At 37.5% G+C, this 21542-nt stretch overlaps 1 protein-coding gene and 1 long non-coding RNA gene across 2 annotated transcripts in view; one reads left to right on the top strand and one right to left on the bottom strand.

The window, feature by feature from the left end:
- The window catches only part of LOC123878078 (neural/ectodermal development factor IMP-L2-like), an 82963-nt gene that overhangs the window by 4640 nt on the left and 56781 nt on the right, over positions 1-21542 (top strand). The gene's annotated exons all lie outside the window — the stretch shown is intronic.
- LOC123878089 lies at positions 1207-21334 on the bottom strand. The gene is made up of 4 exons (XR_006798745.1): positions 21240-21334; positions 21132-21163; positions 15099-15105; positions 1207-1217 (listed from the first exon to the last, which is right to left on the bottom strand). It is a non-coding gene; the product is annotated as an uncharacterized LOC123878089 (long non-coding RNA).

Below are 21542 nucleotides of genomic sequence, written 5' to 3'. Positions count from 1 at the left end.
ATAAATAAGTTAGCCTTTTCGTTATTTTCGAAAAGTACCTTTTTATCGGTGCTTTTTTATTCCGCTGGGTTTCAAGTACATGTATATATTTTTTATCATCTTTGATATCTTTGCTTATCTACTAATGTGTATCAATGGTTACAAATTAAAATCAGTGATTTGCAAAATATAAACATCTCTTCGAGCACGTGATCTGAATTTTAATTCGTAATTTACAGAATAACCAACGATTTCTATTTAAGAATAACAGTATTTTATTTATTAATAAACCACTCTCCCAGATTTCTAATACAAATAATATAAAAGAGGTTATCATATTTTTTATAGTATTCATAAAATCTAAATTCAGTTGTTTAAATATTTGTGTACTTTGTAGTACCTAAAAGAAAAGGTAGAGTATTTTTAGTAACCCCCGGCCCAAAAAGAGGGGTGTTATAAGTTTAACATGTGTATCTGTGTATCTGTCTGTGGCATCGTAGCTCCTAAACTACCGATTTTAATTTAGTTTTTTTTTGTGTCAAAGGTGGCTTAATCGAGAGTGTTCTTAGCTATAATCCAAGAAAATCGGTTCAGCCATTTGAAAGTTATCAGCTCTTTTCTAGTTACTATAACCTTCAAATTTTTAATTTACACTTGTAATTTATAATTATGCGTTGTGAAATATTGTCCTCTAAGCAATTGCTTATACGTAGTATTGGTAAATTAGAGCCATAGTAAATAGTAATGCATGTAATGCAAAATAGGCATAAATAAATATCGTGGCTATTTTTTTTCTTGATATGAATGAATGCAACGCGTGCCAAATCGGCGATAATACCTATTTCTTACCCGACTACGGCAAGTCAAACGGGAGGGTTATGATTTTAGCAGTCTATGTATGTATTGTATGTATATAATGTATGTATGTTTGTATCCAGATTTTGTGTGTTCCACCATAGCGCCTAAACTACTGGGCCGATATTGATGAATGAGGTGTCAATTGCTTAATTGGAAAGGTCCGGGTGACAAAGACTATATTTTGTACGCAAAAAAATTGACTAAAACAAAAATTGACGAAAAGGACTATTAAGCTTAAAAATAAATAAAAATCTGTTTTAGAATGTACAGATAAAGCCCTTTCAGATGATACCCCACTTGGTATAGTTATTTACTTTGAATTTTCGGACACATTTTAATTTTTTGACCGTTTTCGGATTTTTCCTTTACTTATTATGCTACTAGTACAAGACTTACCTACCTGCCAAATCACATGATTCTAGGTCAACGGGAAGTACCCTATAGGTTTTCTTGACAGACACGGACAGACGGTCACACGGACAGGCAGACAGACAGATAGACAGACAGACAACAAAGTGTAATATAAGAGTTCCGTTTTTCCTTTTGAGGTACGAATGAGGCACGCGGACGAAGTCGCGGGCATCATCTAGTATTACTTAAGTAAGTATAAATGTAGGTAGAGACCTGTACGTAAGTGACAACTGACAAAGTAGGCCACAGTTAATATGTGTTAGGTTCTTGGAACCACATACCTAACTGGAATTCAGCGACTAAGCGAAAAGATCATGTGATTTTCGAACGTGCTGTGACCTGCAGAATTACTTGCGTTACGTTATTAGACACCTACCTACCTAGATTAGATATCAGTTATAAGTACCTACTATGCACCTACCTCAAGCCTCTCCCTCTGCCATGGGTCATTGTAAAATTCCCTACATATAAGTGCTTCCCTGTTCACTTTTGGGGTATTCTCTTTTCCGTAAAAGGAAAAACGGACCCTTAGGATCACTTTGTTGTCTGTCTGTCGATCCGTCTGTCGTGTCTGGCAAGAAAACCTATATGGTACTTCCCGTTGACCAGAATCATGAAAGGCAGGTCTTATATCACAAGTAAAGGAAAAAATCCGAAATCCATGAATTTGTGGTTACATCACAAAAAAAAATTAAAACGTTATGTATTTTCAATTTTCAAAGAAAGATAACTATACCAAATGGGGTATTATATGAAAGGGCTTTACCTGTAAGTACATTATTTTTATTTATTTTAATGCATAATAGTTTTTGAGATAAAGTGCACAAAATGTCGGAAAGAATCGTGACTTGTACTTGGCCGGTTTGTGTTCTTTTTAGGGTTCCGTACCCGAATAGTACCAACTAAGCCTTAGCTGTCCGTCCGTTCGTCCATCTGCCTGTCAGCGGGCTGCATCTCGTAAACCGTAATAGGTAGAGAGTTGAAATTTTGATCAAAAATCTTCATGGCAGCCGTTTTGATCAATGAAAAATCAAAATTGCCCCCATGAAAATTTAAAGGAAAACAAAGTGTTATTTCTTGTATACGTTGGTAAGGAACCCTTTGTGTGCGAGTCCGACTCGTTCGTGACCGATTTTTACTAAATGTATACTGTATAGGTATGTCGCGAAATGGCATAAATGCATGGCAGCGAGTTGACCATATCCCTCAGGGATATGACTAACTCCCGGCAGATGTTAAAACGACATTTCAATGAGATCATTTCACTGAACTGGATTGACTAATTGGGATATTAAGTACAAACAGACATTCAATTTTATTTTTATTTATTTGTATAAATGTATGGATAACGATTCTATGGTGTATACTATATAGGTACCTATACCTATTTTTAGGGTTCCGTACCTCAAAAGGAAAAACGGAACCCTTATAGGATCACTTTGTTGTCTGTCTGTCTGTCCGTCGTGTCTGTCAAGAAACCTATAGGGTACTTCCAGTTGACCTAGAATCATGAAATTTTTAAGCATAATAATTTTTAATTTATCGTGCAAAATGTTGGAAAAAATACCCGAGTATGGAACCCTCAGTGCGCGAGTCTGACTCGCACTTGGCCGGTTTTTTATGACATTATAGGTTAGTAGTTGTTAGTTGCTATGTACCTCCTTGTTATGCGCAAGGCCACGATGCCGGATGGGGAAGCAGCTGTTATAATAAATCTTGTTCACTATCACACTTCTACAATACTGATACTGACTTCTAGATACCTAGATGTCTAGATTTTTTTTATTCAGATACAAGTTAGCCCTTGACTGCAACCTGGTGGTAAGTGATGATGCAGTCTAAGATGGAAACGGGCTAACCTGAAAGGGGTATGGCAGTGTTTAATAAACTCATACTCCTTTGGTTTCTATACGGCATTTCTTGTCGGCACGGGTTTGCTGGTAGGGTGGTAACTAGCCACGGCCGAAGCCTCCCACTAGACCAAGAAACTTACAATAATCTCTGTCATTATACTGTTTATTTGTCTGCAGTCTTATCTATCCTACCCGTAGAGTATTTTCGTGAAGAAAAAAGTCGATCAGTTCGGTCTGTCGTTACATTTCATAAACTATGCTCAGTATTTAGTAGCTAGATTTTTTTTGTGAAATGCAGTAGTTGATTGTCGTTTTAACTGAGGTCTCTCCGTCACTTACTCCATACAATCGTAGTTCAAATTTCATTTGAATATTAAGCAACCAAAGTCCATGAAACTTTGCAGACATATTCTAGAAACTAATATCTATGCCTGTAGTTTTCCAGATTTGTATTAAAATATTCGGTTTCAAAGTTACGCGGTCTTAAAAATTCACATACAAATCTTTGAGCCCCTGTAATTTTAAAACTACATATTTTTAGAAAAATCTAAAACACCATAGGCACAGATATTAGTTTCTAGAATATGTCTGCAAAATTTCATGGACTTTGGTTGCTTAATATTCAAATGAAGTTGGAACTACAATTGTATGAAGCGAGTGACGGAGAGAACCCTGTTAAAAGATTTCACTCGGATTTCAAGTTGACCGTCCATTGAATGTTTTTATTACCGAATTACCAACTAAGAATTGAAATTCTGGTCCTATAATGTTTTTGATATTTTAACCAAGAATTTTATGGTTCCGTTAGCAAAATAAAGCTGCTATCGTACCCCAACATGGCATCGTCAAGCTCTGCACACGTACAAAATTCCACGGATATGTACAGCTACTTACTACGAAGCGATTTGCTTCCTCGTTTCTAATTCGAATCGCTAGGATATGAAACGCTCTTCCGGCTTCAGATTTTACCTCCAGTTTTAATTTTTTAGGTATAGGTAGGTACTAGGTAAGTATCTTCTGGGCAAGCGGGCTCCATTCCAGGCTGCCTCATCACTTGCCAGCAGATGTGCTGCAGCCAAGGGCTACTCTATAAATTACAAAATTAAAAACCAGTCAAGTGCGAATCGGGCTTCGCTCTTTGAAATTGGAACTACGTTTGTATGGAGTGACGGAGAGAGCCCTGTCATCTCCCGGGAGTTAGTCATATCCCTAAGGGATAAGATATTATGTATTATGAAGTAGAGGATGCCCGCGACTTCATTGGCGTGGATTTAGGTTTTGAAGATCCCGTGGGAACAGTTTTATTTTCCGGGATAAAAAGTTGCCTATGTCAAGTTCCGGGATGCAAGCTACGAATACCTTTGTACCATACATACAAATCGGTTAAACGGATAGGCCTTTAAGAATCCCGTGGGAACTCTTTGATTTTCCGAGATAAAAGTAGCCCATGTGATAATCCAGGGTATGATCTATTTCTATTCCGAATTTCAGCCAAATCTGTTCAATATTTATTATAATATGATTATTTTGACGATTCAAAAGCATTTGTAAAAGTTTAATTGAATAAAAATAATTTGAATTTGAATTTGAATAGTTTTTAGCGTTTCATCAAAATTGGCGTGAAAAGCTAGCAGACAGACAGACAGACACATTTTCGCATTTATAATATTAGTAGGTATGGATTATTAATTGAAAATATAAAAAAACTATAGATACCTACTTAATATATACATACCATATACCTACTTTAGTAAAATATATACATGCCAACTTCTGGTTTGATCACTGAATAGATAAGGTTTGATTGATTGATAAGGCCACCCGATCGAAGTAGGGGCGTATCATCCGTCTCAGTATGGATTACAGAGATGATACGTCAATATGTTATCAATTGATTCAGCGTTGCGTCACTGTGACGCAGTATATGTCCCCGACATATATAATATGTTACATACGCATTAGATGACGAATTTCTTTTATTAGGGTCCCGTTATGAAACAAGAAACACTTAAAATTCAAATTCAAATTATTTTATTCAATTAAACTTTTACAAGTGCTTTTGAATCGTCAAAATAATCTACCACTGGTTCGGAATGCTGTTCCTACCGAGAAGAACCAGCAAGAAACTCGGCGGTTGCTCTTTTCAAATGTACAATTTACAATAATATGCCATACTGTATACAAGCAATTGCAGCGCCGTGTATTGCTGGAGCGCATCAAATCCAAGCTTTTTTGTCATTTACATAATCTTCGATTGTATAATAAGCTTTTTTCAGGAGCATACTTTTAATAGATTTTTTAAACTTCCTTTAACCCAGTCCTTTGATCGTCTGTCTGTCTGTGTGATACAGCTTTTAGCAATATGCCAATGTTACAGCTATGGCACATTTAAATTATGAAAAAATACAGAATAAAGAATCAAAATTGGTTGACCGTCTTGAGTTACCCCGTTAAATATATTTTAAAATCATTAAAATAAGGTTTTTAGCCATTTTTTAGAACAATAAAAACCTTTAACGAAATAAGGAACACTAAAGATTTTAGCAACTAGCGTGACTACGGAACCCTACTTTATTCGTGCTCTGACACGCACTTGATCACTTATCTTCGTTGCTATGGTTACCATTTTTAGGGTTCCGTACCCAAAGAGTGTCAACGAGACCCTATTACTATAAGCTCTATGTCCATTCATTCGTCCGTCTGTCTGTCAGCGGGCTATATCTCGTGAACTGTACCTAATGGATAGACAGTTGAAATCACAGAATGCGTAGGTAGATATTTCTATTGCCACAACAATAAGTAATCGAAATTTGAAATGGCCGGCATGAAAATAAGATAGCATCATTTCTTGTACTATGGTGTGGACTGCGGAACCCTTCATGTGCTAGTTTGACTCGTGTTTAACCGATGACCGATTACGAATGACCTCTTGAAATCTTATTCTAACTGGATTTTGCCAGAATTTTAGCAGATTCATTGTTGGTTAGTGCTTATAATATAGCTCTCTGCGTTAGGTAATTGCTGAGGGTCCTACTCTTATCCTTGCTTGATTTAGACCAAACTAGCTAATGATGCCCGCGACTTCATCCACGTGGATTTAGGTTTTTAAAAAAAATCTCATTGATTTTCTGTGATAAAAAGTATCCCAAGTCTTTTCCAGGATGCGACTTATCTCTATACTTTTAACAAACTTCATCAAAATGGTTTAAACGTGTGAGTTTTTAAAAATCGCGTGGGAATTCTTTATTGGGCAGAAATTGATATATTTGGGATGTCGGACAAAAAATGAAAAATGACGTATTTCAGAATTTTTGGAAATTGGCTTGTTGGCTTTAATGCTCATGGTTCTTCCGAGAAAACCAACTCTTAGCAATTTTTTTTGTGAAAATATTAGCCATGCTTATCATGACTAATATTCCCCTTTCCCCTCCAATTAAGCGTAAAGCTTGTGCCAGGAGTGGGTACGACAATAGTGCAACGGGTGGGGTTTGAACCGCCGACATTTCGTAATTCAGTCCGCTCCTCAACCGTTGAGCTATCGAGGCTAGTTGATTATAAGATGTGAAGTTAGGCACAATTTAAGAAATAAACGCTTTTCTTTCTTTCTCAACTTAACAGTTTCGGAATCAGCAGCTCTGCGAGCTAACTCGCTCCGTCGCTCCTTCATTCAGCTTAACAGTAGCGGGATCAGCAGCCCTGCGCCCTTAGCCAATGTCAGTGGCCAGTTGCCGCGCAATGAGCAACCAATAAAAGCAATTTGCGCTAATCAATAGGACCACCGAGCGGCGTGTAGTTGCCAATCACGCACATAGAGCAATGTGCCCCAGAGACGGCAGTTCTGCGAGCTAACTCGCTCCGTCACCCCTTCATTCAGCTTAATCTACTCGACTTATGACCTACTAGCTGATGCCCGCGACTTCGTTCGCGTGGAGGTTTTTTAAAAATCCCGTGGGAACTCTTTGATTTTCCGGGATAAAAAGTACCCTATGTGCTAATCCAGGGTATAATCTATCTCCATTCTAAATTTCAACCCAATCTGTCCAGTACTTTTAGCGTGAAGGAGTAACAATCATACACACACACACACACACACACACATACACACAAACTTTCACCTTATTAGTGTGATAGTCTGATGACCAAGCAACCCTGAATAAAGCGAAGTTAAGTTGAATAAAGGGGCGACGAGTAGCACCGGACTGAGTTTGTTGTAGGCTCTTCTCAGACCTGGGCGCATTTGGAACCCTCGTAGCTTGCTTTAAGTTTACGTAATTAATTATCACCACTAATACTATCATCTTACAAATCTAACAATACTGACCATCAATAGGTGTACAATAGTATTTACTTTGAATAACAAGTGTTAACCGTGTACTAAGGTTTGCATATTTAGTTTTTTAACCTATTGTGATGTATTTATGATGTGAATGGAGTGTTACTATGATATTGGTAAGTTTGAAAGGGGCGTGTATAGCCTGCAAAACTGTGTTTGATTTATTATTTTGTGTTTATCCTGTGTGTGTTACCGGGACATAAACTGTGTATATATTTAATATTTGATAATAAAGACATTTTTCAAACAAAAACAAACAAACTTTGAATAAGTGAGTTTTGAGTTTTTTTTTTTTGAAATATGACTTTTCCTAGTCCTAGGATTACACAATTGACAGAAGCGAAGCTCTATTCTGTCTCACTCACTCCTATGGACAACAATACCCCACCAATTATTCGATTAAAATATGGCAGTCATTCATAATCCCCACGACATACCCACGATTATGAATTATTCTTTTATCATTTACGATATCATTCGAAAAATGATAGTGATTTTTTTCTTTTTTTTTTACTTTTAATATTTACCTAAATATTAATATTCGTTGTATTCACGTTTACATCGTTGATATTATATAATGAGTACCAACCACAGACCAGACCGTATCAAATATGGCGTTGCGAATTTCATTAAAATTCTTTGACATTGAATCATTCATTGAATGGACCGAATTGATTTCAAGGATTAAATTATTTCATCTATAATGTAATGTTGTATTTTATATTTACTATAATTTAATCACTTACAATTTAGATGAGGTTCGCGTTTAGGTTTTTAAATATCCCGTGGGAACTCTGCAATTTTCCGTTATAAAAAGTAGCCTATGTGAACATAGGCCACTTTGTACGCTGTTTTTAGGGTTCCGTACCTCAAAAGGAAAAACGGAACTTTATAGGATCACTTTGTTGTCTACCTGTCTGTCTGTCTGTCTGTACGTCTGTCCGTCTGTCATGTCTGTCAAGAAAACCTATAGGGTACTTCCCGTTGACCTAGAATCATGAAATTTGGCAGATAGGTAGGTCTTATAGCACAAGTAAAGGAATAAATCCGAAAACCGTGAATTTGTGGTTATGTTACAAAAGAAATGTGTTCACGAAAAATTTAATTCACTAAATCACATATACATGGCGCAGACCATTAGTAACTTGCAGAGTTTTAGATAAAGCCGTTTGTTATCTCTTGTACGATGGTACGGAATCATTCGTGTGCGAATCTGACTCGCACTTGACCGGTTTTTAACTTTTGTAAATTGAAGAATTGGAAAGAGCAACCGCCGAGTGTCTTGCTGGTTCTTCTCGGTAGGAACGGCATTCCGAACCAGTGGTAAATTATTTGACGACTCAAAAGCACTTGTAAAAGTCTATTTGAATAAAAATCTATTCTATTTGGGTCTGACTCGCACTTGGCCGGTTTTGAACGACTTTAATCGATGTCTCTGTGGTGGGTGCACTCTGTGCAATGCAAGTGCAATAAATGCTCTCCAAGAGACTGCATGGCGACACTAGATTGGAGTGCCTGCGATCATTCGATGGACTTTGAAGCGTTGCATCACAGCGCATGCGTTAAGGAACATTGCAACTTTGTAAAAAGGACATTTATATGCACTCATTCGTATTCGTTTTCGTATAAATACTATTTGAAGCTACTTACCCATGCAAAGCCGGGCGGGTTGCTAATCTTTCTCTTTATAGTTGTATTCCTCATTACTGAGGGTTTTGTCATTTTTTTAAGGAATATTAGCCACTAGCTGATACCCGCGACTTCGTTCGCGTGGATGTAGGTTTTTAAAATTCCCGTGGGAACTCTTTGATTTTCCGGGATAAAAAGTAGTCTATGTACTAATCCAGGGTATAATCTATCTCCATTCTAAATTTCAGCCCAATCTGTCCAGTAGATTTTGCGTGAAGAAGTAACAAACATACACACACACACACACACACACACATACAAACTTTCTCCTTTATAATATTAGTGTGATGCTAATCATGACTAATACTCCCCTTTACCCTCCAATTAAGCGTGAAGCTTTTGCCAGGAGTGGGTACGACAGTAGTGCAACGGGTGGGGTTTGAACCGCCGTCCTTTCGGAATTCAGTCCACTCCTCAACCGTTGAGCTATCCAGGCTCTGAAATTAACATTAATTATATATTTATTAATTATTATTAATCCTATAATGGTAGGAGTTCTCTTGGGATAATAATGCGGTGGGTTCCTAGATCCTTTCGCATACAACCCATCTAAGAGAACGAAATTTTGACTCTAAGGTTAATTTACAGTTCTTATCAGATGTTAGTGATAATAACCGGGACCGACGGTATCGACACTAATCACACTAATATTATAAAGGCGAAAGTTTGTATGTGTGTGTGTGTGTGTGTGTGTGTGTGTGTGTGTGTGTGTGTGTGTGTGTATGTTTGTTACTCCTTCACGCAAAAACCACTGGACGGATTTGGCTGAAATTCAGAATGGAGATAGATAATATCCTGGATTAGCACATAGGCTACTTTTTATCCCGGAAAATCAAAGAGTTCCTACGGGATTTCAAAAAACTTAAATTCACGCGGGCGAAGTCGCGGGCATCGGCTAGTCTTTAGTAAAGGTAAAAATTTTCCTTGTAGCTACCGGCTGAGTAATCCTATCTTATGGGAAACACTGTATTCTCGCTAACTAATGCTTTAATGGGAGGCACATACCATTAATTAGGTCTTCATTGACTGCAACGTCAGTGGCGGAGGTTGCATCATGCAACATCCATGTAACAAGCCGTGACAGACTAGTGGTTATGGCGTCCGCCTTCTATATTCGGCAGGTTGGGGCTGGGGGTTCGATCCCGGCACGCACCCCTAACTTACTCTAAGGCTGAAACTTATAGGCACTGTTAAAACGAGACGGCGTAATGCCGCTGGTATAAATCTGTCTCGTTTTAACTGACACTTAAGTCTAAGCAAAGTCAAAGTGCGCTCTATAGATCAACCTTAGTAGGCACTCTAACTTGGGAGTTATGTGAAAACATCGTGAGGAAACCTGCATCCTTGAAAGTTTTCCATGATGATCTCAAAGATGTTAGGTCTGCCAATCCGCATTTGGCCATCGTGGCTGACTATGGCCAAACCCTTCTCATTCTGAGAGGAGACCTGTTCTCAGTAGTGGGGCAGCGATGGGTTGATCAAGATGATGATTATATTGAATGCTTTAGTGGCGGCCCATTTCATTCCATCAGCCCGTATGCGTCCACAGCTGTAAAGGCCTTTCCATCTATCGGATGATGAAATCCACGCGAACGATGTAGCAGGCATCACCTAATAAGGAATTTGATGCAGAGAGCGATGATAGAGTGAACTCTGGGCTTTGATCCTGAATCGACGTCAATTTCCTAGCGTCAAATGTTGGTAAAATTTGACGCCTGCCCGTGTAGGTGATGCCGTTTTATTACAAGTTTCATAATGGTCTTGAACTGTTGCGATGACTAGTTACTTTGTTACAAATGGCTGGATACTACATGTTGCATGATGCTCGACACGTACGCCACTGACGTTGCTGTCTGCTCTCAATGAATAGCCTAATTAATGGCATGTGCCCCGCCATTAAGACTAAGGTCTTCAATGAGTGTGTCCTACCTGTGATGACGTATGACGCTGAAACGTGGACACTGATAGTTGGCCTTGTCCATTTAAAGTCGCTCAGCGTTCTATTGAGCGGGCTATGTTGGGGATCTCTCTGAGGGACAAAATACGTAACGAGGAAATCCGTAGGAGAACCAGATTGACCGACATAGCTCCACAAATTAGTCAGCTGAAGTGGCGGTGGGCAGGCCACGTCTGCCGCAGAACTGATAGCCGCTGGGGCAGACGTGTTCTGGAGTAGAGACCGCGTATCAGCAAGCGCAGTGTAGGACGACCTCCAACCCGCTGGACTGACGACCTTAAGAAGATAGTGAAAAGTGACTGGATGAAGAAGGCGGAGGATCGTGTGTGGTGGCGCGCTCTTGGGAAGGCCTATGTCCAGCAGTGGACGCAAATAGGCTGATCGATTGATACCCCTTTGGTTTCTACACCAACCGGAGCGCTAAATCACCTGGTGGCACGGCTTTGCCGGTAGAGTGGTAACTAGCCACGGCCGAAGCCTTCCACCAGACCAGACCAGAGATTTAGAAATTATATAATTCCAAACCTCCAAATATAATATTCCAAGAACCTCGATAGCTCAACAGTTGAGGAGCGCACTGAATTCCGAAAGGTCGGCGGTTCAAACCCTACTCGTTGCACTATTGCCGTACCCACTTCTGGCACAAGCTTTACGCTTAATTGGAGGGGGAAGGGTAGAACTAGTCATGATTAGCATGACTAATAGTCTTTTAAAAAAACCCCTGCCGGAAATCGAACCCTAGACCTCCAACTAATAAGACCAAAGCGCTTACCACTTTGCCAGGAAGGTCGTCATTAGATATTCCAAGTCTGTGTACACACTGTACAGTTTCACCTGCTTAAACAATCCTTATCACTCAGTGATAACGGAGCCTCATGTGTGTTAATTGTATTCTATGATAAACTGATAACACGCTGAGTTTGGACTTAGGACTACTAGAAAAAAATCGAAATTCAAATACACATTTTATTTCTATTTTTTAACCCCCGACCCAAAAAGAGGGGTGTTATAAGTTTGACGTGTGAATCTGTGTGTCTGTGTATCTGTGTATCTGTGTATCTGTGTATCTGTGTATCTGTGTATCTGTGTATCTGTGTATCTGTCTGTGGCATCGTAGCGCCTAAACGAATGAACCGATTTTAATTTAGTTTTTTTTGTTTGAAAGGTGGCTTGATCGAGAGTGTTCTTAGCTATGATCTAAAAAAATTGGTTCAGCCGTTTAAGAGTTATCAGCTCTTTTCTAGTTTTCTTGTAGAAAAGAAGGTTAGATAACCGTTAGGTTCATAATATTATGTCAATTGACAAATGTTAAGCTGTCAAGATGGACGTTGCCTAAATACATAATTATTTATTTGAAAATGATGTTTTGCAAAACTCAAATACGTCGGGGGTGTTATAAATTTTTAATTTACACTTGTATTTAACGATATTTTAGCAAGGGATACTCTAATTTTTTCAAACGTACATCAATTCGGATTATGAACTTCGAAAAGTTAATAATCCGAAATTGTGAAAGTATAAGAAGTGAATAGGCAACTTCTAGGTAAACGCGTACCATCTTAGGCCACATCATCACTTCCCATCAGGTGTGATCGCGGTCAAGCGTTCGCCTATCTATACATGCTTAATATTATAAATGCGAAAGTGTGTCTGTCTGTCTGCTACCTTTTCACGGTCCAACAGTTTAACCGATTCTTACGAAATTTGGTACAGGGTTAGCTTATATCCCGGGGACGGACATAAGTTACTTTTTATCCCAGATAATCGAGGAGTTCCCACGGGATTCCCAAAAACTCATCCGCTTAACCGATTTATATGAAAGGTACCGCGGTAGCTTGCGTCTCTGTAATTGACATAGGCAACTTTTTATCCCGGAAAATCAAACAGTTTCCGCGGGATCTTTAAAAACCTAAATCCACGCGGACGAAGTCGCTGGCATCCTCTAGTAGTAAATAAAGAAAAGTCCCTCCTAAACCCCCAGTTTGTTAAGTGACTGTATAAGAAGCCTCCTCTGACGCAAATGCAAAGCGCCGCCACGAATGCACAAGTGACCCAGTTCGCCGCGTTGCCATGCTGGGTGCATTTACGTCATTGGATTAATAAATAAGCCTTTTGCACTTTCTATTGCATGTATTGCCTTTTATGGAATCCTATTTGATTTACAAAACCTTACATTTATATCGCTGCAAAATCTACATAAGCAAGTGTAAATTAAAAATTTATAACACCCCCGACAAGTGAAGGTTACAGTAACTAGAAAAGAGCTGATAACTTTCAAACGGCTGAGCCGATTTTGATGGTCCGAATTGTTTGATTTGGAAGAAGATTATAATAGTGGTGGTAATCAATTACTTACGTAAACTTAAAACTAAAGCTACGAGGGTTCCAAACGCGCCCAAGGCTGAGAAGAGCGCACAACAAACGCAGCCGGCAGCAAACATACACACATGCAAAGCTGATTTTACCATATCCAATACCACTTCCCTTCACTAAGTAAAAGATGACTCACCTAAAAAGGCAAAAAGTTTTTTTTCGTAAAAAATTACACTCATTACTTATTTCGTAAGTAAAAAATGACACAAAAAACGTTCACGGTAAAAAGGATTATCGCTTAGCAAAAATGTCGGAAATGACGTCATATTTCGTTACATCATCGAAGCTTTTTTTCTCGTTGCGATGCTCCATAAAGCAATGCAAAGCTTCTGTGAGAGGCGACATTGGGACCTTAATTTTTGCCAAATTACCTACTGGATCACTGGGTTAAAAAAAAGATTGAAGTTTGCATAAGTTATTTACTGAATTGCTGTTTTTCTCACTTTTGCTATATTGTAGTGCTTATTTCCCCCTTGTTTCTTTGTTATTTTTAGAGTTCCGTGCCCGAAGGATGCCAATGCAATCCTATTACTAAGAGTCCGTCTATCCGTCTGACTGTCAGTGGGCTATATCTTGTGAACTGTAAAAGGTACAGAATAGAAATTTTCACAGAATGTGTTGCCGCTATAACAACAAATAATAAAAAGTGTGATTATTATAAATCACCACTGATTGACCGACTCTTTCTCTCTCTCACTATTGGCTGTAATGAATTAAAGAAGTAGGAATGCCATAAATTCAGCCAACCGCGATAATTGAGATAAAGTTGACCAGCAGCTCAATTGCGGTAAAATGACAGCTACAGTGTGACGATCGCAATCACCTCTGATTGGCCGACACTCGCTTACTATTGGATACAATGGATTGTTGCAAAAATCGGTAAATTCAGCTAATCATAACGATTGCGATTGTAATAATGATTGATGCAGTTTTTTCGACACGCTGGTCTTCTCTCATGCGTGTTGCTCATAGTGTCTGAAGCGGTTTTTGAGTCGGCCGGTGTCGGGTTACCGCAAAAAAAGTAAAAAGAGGGTCAATATCAAGGTAATGGAGTTATATTCGAATCCTGGAACTTCGGTCGAACATTTTCCATCCATACAAAACATCACGAACATCCATACACTAACTATACTACAATGCGGAAAGCTCGAATGATTAAAAAAGTTTTAAAAACATTACAACATCGATATCGATCGATTAATCGATCGGGGACGTTTCAATCACCTGATTGGATAGGTAGACGAAGAAATTATAACCACATATGGTACTTCATTGAAAAAATCCGGAAATATACTCTTACTTATGAAAAATACTTTTACCCATAGACCATAGTAGGTATAAGCCTTGCCATAGCTTACAATCAAAATTGAAAAAAAAAAAAAGATTTAGGTTTTTAAAGATCCCGTGAGAACTGTTTGATTGACCGGGATAAAAAGTTGCCTATGTCAATTACAGGGACGCAAGCTACCTCGGTACCAAATTTCATACAAATCGGTTAAGCGGATGGGTTTTTAGGAATCCCGTGGGAACTCTTTGATTTTCTGGGATAAAAAGTAGCCTATGTCCGAGATATAAGCTAACTCTGTACCAGTCAGCATCGGTTCAACTGTTGGGCCGTGAAAAGGTAGCAGACAGACAGACAGACAGACACACTTTCGCATTTATAATATTAGTATGGATTTTGATACAAGGTGGATAGAAGATAGAAGGTGCCTTGCCTTGGGATAAATTTGATAGGAATTTCTATGAGATGATCTAACGTCTTTATTTCGGTATTTTTAACCCCCGACCCAAAAAGAGGGGTGTTATAAGTTTGACGTGTGTATCTGTGTGTCTGTGTATCTGTGTATCTGTCTGTGGCATCGTAGCGCCTAAACGAATGAACCGATTTTAATTTACTTTTTTTTGTTTGAAAGGTAGCTTGATCGAGAGTGTTCTTAGCTATAATCCAAGAAAATTGGTTCAGCCGTTTAAAAGTTATCAGCTATTTTCTAGTTTTCTTGTAGAAAAGAAGGTTAGATAACCCTTAGGTTCATAATATTCAAGTGTCAATTGACAAATGTCAAGCTGTCAAGATGGACGTTGCCTAGATATACATAATTATTTATTTGAAAATGATTTGTCGGGGGTGTTGAAAATTTTTAATTTACACTTGTTATTATTCTAATTAGGTCTATTTATGATTTATTTCTCTTTACATATTGAAAGATATTTTGTTTAGGGTCCCGTTGGCACTCTCCGGGTACGCAACCCTAAACAATGTTTTAAGGTATCTTTACAAATTCTTTGTTGCAAACAGACATACTTTTAACTCTGTATGTAAATACCAAAATATTCGAAAAGAGAAGGTCAAATCGAAACCAGTTTAAAAGGCTTACGTCATATTACACCACAGAACTTTTTGTAGTTCTTTTTGGTAGTTTTTTTGCAAGAAATGAATTAACGCTCGAAAGAAATGCTTTTCAACTTTTTTTTTTGAACAGTCCAATGGTTAATACTATTTGTTAAATGAAAACCACCTTTAAGACTTCCACCATTAAGGATTAAAGTTGTTCAATAACATATGCAAAAAAATCGCGCTGGACCACTGTCATAAAAGTTTAAATGTAATAAGTTTTATGTGAATATGGGTTCCGTGAATTGAGTACTAAAAAATTTGTCAAACAAAAACAAGCTTAACATAAAACAGTAACTCTAAGTAAGTACCTACCTACTTGTAGAAAGTGCAGGGAATGAATGTAAAATTTAACTGGAATTTTGTTTAAAATTAAATTCTAGAGTCAATTTAAGACTTGCTTTACACAAAGCAAATGGTCTATACTCTATACTAATCCAAACTTAATAGGAGATATCCTACCATAACTTCAGATTTGGATGTATGGGCCCGTTAGAATCCTCACAATTTATCATCCCAAATGAAACTGCCTAAAAATCAATAAGGTGACTCTATGGTGTCATTTTCAAAAAAAAAATTATTCAGATACAAGTTAGCCCTTGACTGCAATCTCACCTGGTGGTAAGTGATGATGCAGTCTAAGATGGAAGTGGGTTAACCTAGAAGGGGTATGGTTTCATTAAACCTATAGGTATTCCTTTGGTTTCTACACGGCATCGTACCGGAACGCTAAATCGCTTGGCGGCAGGCTTATGCGGTAGGTTGGTAACTGGTCACGGCCGAAACCTCCCGCCAGAAAATATGTAAGAAAAGTATTTTTAATACGTCTCTTGGTAGGGCAGTCGTGTTTTTTTAATTTTCTAACTAAGTAGGTACGAGTTGTAGAAATAGGATAGCAGAAAGGTTTCTATATCACGTTTGGGTATCTCTAACTTTTTAATATCGCCAAAACGACTTTCATCGACACTCGTCCTTCGGGACACACCTGCTGTCTCGTTTTTGCCGCCTTTTTTGTTATTCGCAATGTTTTAAGAGTTCCGTACCTCAAAAGGAAAAACGGATCCCTTATAGGATCACTTTGTAGTCTGTCTGTCTGTCTGCCTGCCTGTCTGTCTGTCTGTCAGTTTATTTGTCTGTACGCCTGTCCTTGCGTCTGTCCGTCTGTCGTGTCTGCCAAGAAAACCTGTAGAGTACTTGCCGATGACCTAGAATCATGTTTTATAGCAGGTCTTATAGCACAAGTAAAGGAAAAAAATCTTAAAACTATGATTTTGTGGTTACATCACAAAAAAAAGTGTTAAGGAGGCAGTTCCTGTACATAAACGACGGTATACGGAACCCTTCGTGAGCGAGTCCGACTCGCACTTGGCCGTTTTTTTATTTAGAATTGACTCATTCGCTAACTCTTTCTTGTAATACATGTAAAAAAGTTGACAAGTGTCATAATCAATTCAAGTCAGCGATACATTTTTTTTAACAAGATACCTATCATCTAAAAAAATATTAAAGGCGTATTTCGATTATCTATACTAATCTATACTAATAAATAAAATTGGAGTGTCTGTCTGTAATATCGAAATAGCTACCGCATATTAAGGTCATATGGTTATTTGAACGATACTATAACTGAATCACACGTTTTTAAAATTTTTGTCTGTCTGTCTGTCTGTCTGTTTGAAAAGGCTAATCTTGGGAACGGCTGAACCGATTTTGACGGGATTTTCAAAGACAAGTAGAGAATTGACCAGGGTGTAACATAGGCTACTTTTTTAACCGACTTTCAAAAAGGGAGTTGTGTTTTTCTACCTATGTACACCGAAATCTCCGAGATTACTGAACCGATTTGCGTCATTTCTTTTTTAATCGATAGAGGAACCTTGCGATATTGTTTCCTAAAAAATTTGGAGTCCAACTCCTCAATCCTGATGCTGCAGGGGATCTGACCAATCCACGCGGGCGAAGCTGCGGGCATCAGCTAGTCATTTATATGTGTGAACCTGTGTGAACTTTAAAACGTCGTATTTTCTGCTAAGTAATTATAAACTTGAATACCTCCAAAGCAAGAGTGAATAAGCACCTATTCTAGCAAGCGACATTCAATCTAGACCAAGGTAACAATACTGACTAACTGACTGATATATCGACGAACAGCTCAATTTTTTTGATAGCTATTAACTATGACAAGATATGGTAGAGTTAGACTGGCTTCAGCTAATTCTTTACAATTTTTTTTAAATTTAATACATACATATAACTTACTTAATAAAATTATAAGGGTTTAAATTTTCAATCGCGAAGTAAACCCATGATATTAAAACTCAAGAATAAGTCAAGAGATTTTTCAATATAGAATTGTAAATTAAAAATTTATAACACCCCTGACAAGTGAAGGTTACAGTAACTAGAAAACTTTCAAATGGCTGGAATGATTTTCTTAGATTATAGCTAAGAACACTCTCGATCAAGCCACCTTTCAAATAAAAAAAACTAAATTAAAATCGGCTTATTAGTTTAGGAGCTACGATGCCACATACAGATACATAGATATACACGTCAGACTTATAATACCCCTCTTTTTGGGTCGGGCGTTAAAAAACAAAAACAAAGAAATAAAATGACTGTCGAAATATCAAATATTCCTTATTTAACTCTTGTTGCTTTAGTTTTAACTTTACACAATTAATTATTATCACAATTATATCATTATCTTTATTTATTCCATAATTATTATTGACAGTCAAAAAGTATACAATGGTACCCACCCAATTTGAATAAATGATTTGAGTTTGAATATCTGGTAAGCTGATTTCCTAGTTCCTTGGTTAATTAATAATATTAACCATTTGAAAATTAAGACTTAATTAAATTATAATACTCAATTAATATCGTTATTTTAAGCATTATAAGGTTGCGAGAATCTTTTTATATAACTTTGATAAATTTAGAAACGTAATTAAGGCATGCCTATTATTTCTTGTGTGGGCTCTTTTACTCCAAAGAAATTAGAATTTCCAATAAAATGACGACGGAACAAAGATATTTTCTTTGTTTTAGGAAAATAACTATTGGAATAATTACTATTTAATTTAATCGATACACAGAAACTGTAGAGAATTGTTTGAAGAGAAGATTTATCTATAATTGCTTAGGAACGTGGAGAGAAGTGATGTTCGGTATTGTACTGATTTTTTGTCGATACTTTACTTATGCTGTTTTTATTTTATTTTATTTATATTTATTTATTAGGTTCCCTTACGCTTATACATTAAAAATAGTACTTATTCTAAACATATGTTTAGAATAAGTACGATTTATTTGTAATTAATATTAATTACAAAGTATAGAGGCCATTTATAAGTAAACACAATTTTTACAAAGATAAGTTACTTACAAAAAAATTATTACAACACTAAAAAAAGTAAACTATAGTGCTATAATAGAATGCTACCTGAATTTCATGATTCTCAACAATCAAGTCAACGGGAAGTAGCCTATAAGTTTTGATTTCCTTGACGGACCTTGACAGACAGACAGACAACAAAGTGATACTATAAGGGTTCCTTGTTTTTCTCAGGAGCTACGGAACCCTATAAAACAATCCACCCAGTCGCTGACCAATGTTAGCGGCATCATTATCGGAGCTTGAGTTTCAAGTTTACGTGTAATTAATTATCACCACTACATCATTGTATTGCAAATTCAGCAATTGACAATCCTATTCTACCAATTTGTTTATCCTATTTGTCTGTCTATCCTACCTTTTTGTTTCAACTTTCAACTGTTACTAATTTTAATTATTTTTTATCGATAACTTGTAATGTAGCACATCACCAGAGATAATTTCGAAGCCCTCTATATAATCACTAGGTTTATTTCGTTAAGTTCTTACTAGGACCATTAAGCTAACAATGTAACAACTTTAAACTGAAACTTAAAATATACTTTATTTACATAACAATAGAGTTTGAATTTGATATGCAAGGAAAACACATAAATTTCTTAGTCGATGATTAGAAGCATTTTTAATTTAATGACTGACCCTAAGGATTTTTTTTCTGTTTAAGAGAGCATAAAAAATTTTGATGGTATAATTATTTGGCAGGCGCACACCTGGTTAGACTTTTATTTAATACTAGCAGACGCCCGTGACTTCGTCCACGTGGATTTAGGTTTTTCGAAATCCCGTGGGAACTCTTTGGTTTTCCGGGATAAAAAGTAGCCTATGTGCTAATCCAGGATATTATCTATCTCCATTCCGAATTTCAGCCAAATCCGTCCAGTAGTTTTTGCGTGAAGGAGTAACAAACATACACACACATACACACACACACACACACATACAAACTTTCGCCTTTATAATATTAGTGTGACATATGCTTAATTTATGGTGTTGACTGATGTTCCTCAAAGTTTAAACCTATAGAAATATTAAAACCTAAGAGCAAAATATAATACATAAGTAGGTAAGTATATAAAAGGAAGAGGTTATTTACTGACTGATCTATCAACGCACATCTCAAACTACGACGAATCGGGCTGAAAGACGTCATGCAGACATCCGCTAAGAAAGGATTTAAATTAAAAATTTTCAACACCCCCGACAAATCATTTTCAAATAAATAATTATGTATATCTAGGCAACGTCCATCTTGACAGCTTGACATTTGTCAATTGACACTTGAATATTATGAACCTAAGGGTTATCTAACCTTCTTTTCTACAAGAAAACTAGAAAATAGCTGATAACTTTTAAACGGCTGAACCAATTTTTTTGGATTATAGCTAAGAACACCCTCGATCAAGCCATCTTTCAAAAAAAAAAGTAAATTAAAATCGGTTCATTCGTTTAGGCACTACGATGCCACAGACAGATACACAGATACACAGATACACACGTCAAACTTATAACACCCCTCTTTTTGGGTCGGGGGTTAAAAAACGTAGGTAAAATATGAGTTCGAAATTTGTGTAGTCCACACGGATGAAGTCGTGGGCTAGTCTTGAGTATAAAAAGACTTGCCCTGACTGACTGACTGTCTAATCGATCAACGCACAGCCTAAACTACAAGTCTTCCAACGCTGCTCTTTCCAGTGCGAGGTCGCCAGCCCATCGCCACCTCCAGCTTCGCAACCCGTTGAGCTATGTCGGTTACTCTAGTTCTCCTACGGATCTTATCCAATATTATAAAACCGGCCAAGTGCGAGTCAGACTCGCGCACCGAGGGTTCCGTACTCGGGGTATTTTTCCCGACATTTTGCACGATAACCTAACCTAACAAAAACCTAACCTAACACAAACCTGACCAAAACCTAACCTAACACAAACCCAAACCTAACCTCACACAAACCTGACCAGAACTTAACCTAAAACAAACCTAACACAAACCTGACCAAAGCCTAACCTTTTTGTTTTTATCGCTGGGAAATGCTTTTACGCTTCCCTCCCGGAAGCAGAGCAGATACCACGCTGCTTCCGGGATGTGGGACTCGCTAGCAGACCAAAACCTAACCTAACACAAACCCAAACCTAACCTAATCCAAACCTGACCAAAACCTAACCTAACCCAAACCAAAACCTAACCTATTGTTCGAAGACCTAACCTCGTCGGGAGGTTAGGTCTTCGTACCTACGAATCCCGATAGGTACGAACCTATATGGATCGTGCGAAGTCGCGGGCATCCTCTAGCTAGAGT

The sequence above is a fragment of the Maniola jurtina genome, chromosome 25 (genome assembly GCF_905333055.1).
Source record: "Maniola jurtina chromosome 25, ilManJurt1.1, whole genome shotgun sequence".
Lineage (NCBI taxonomy): Eukaryota > Metazoa > Arthropoda > Insecta > Lepidoptera > Nymphalidae > Maniola > Maniola jurtina.
This window is presented reverse-complemented; position numbering and strand designations above follow the sequence as displayed.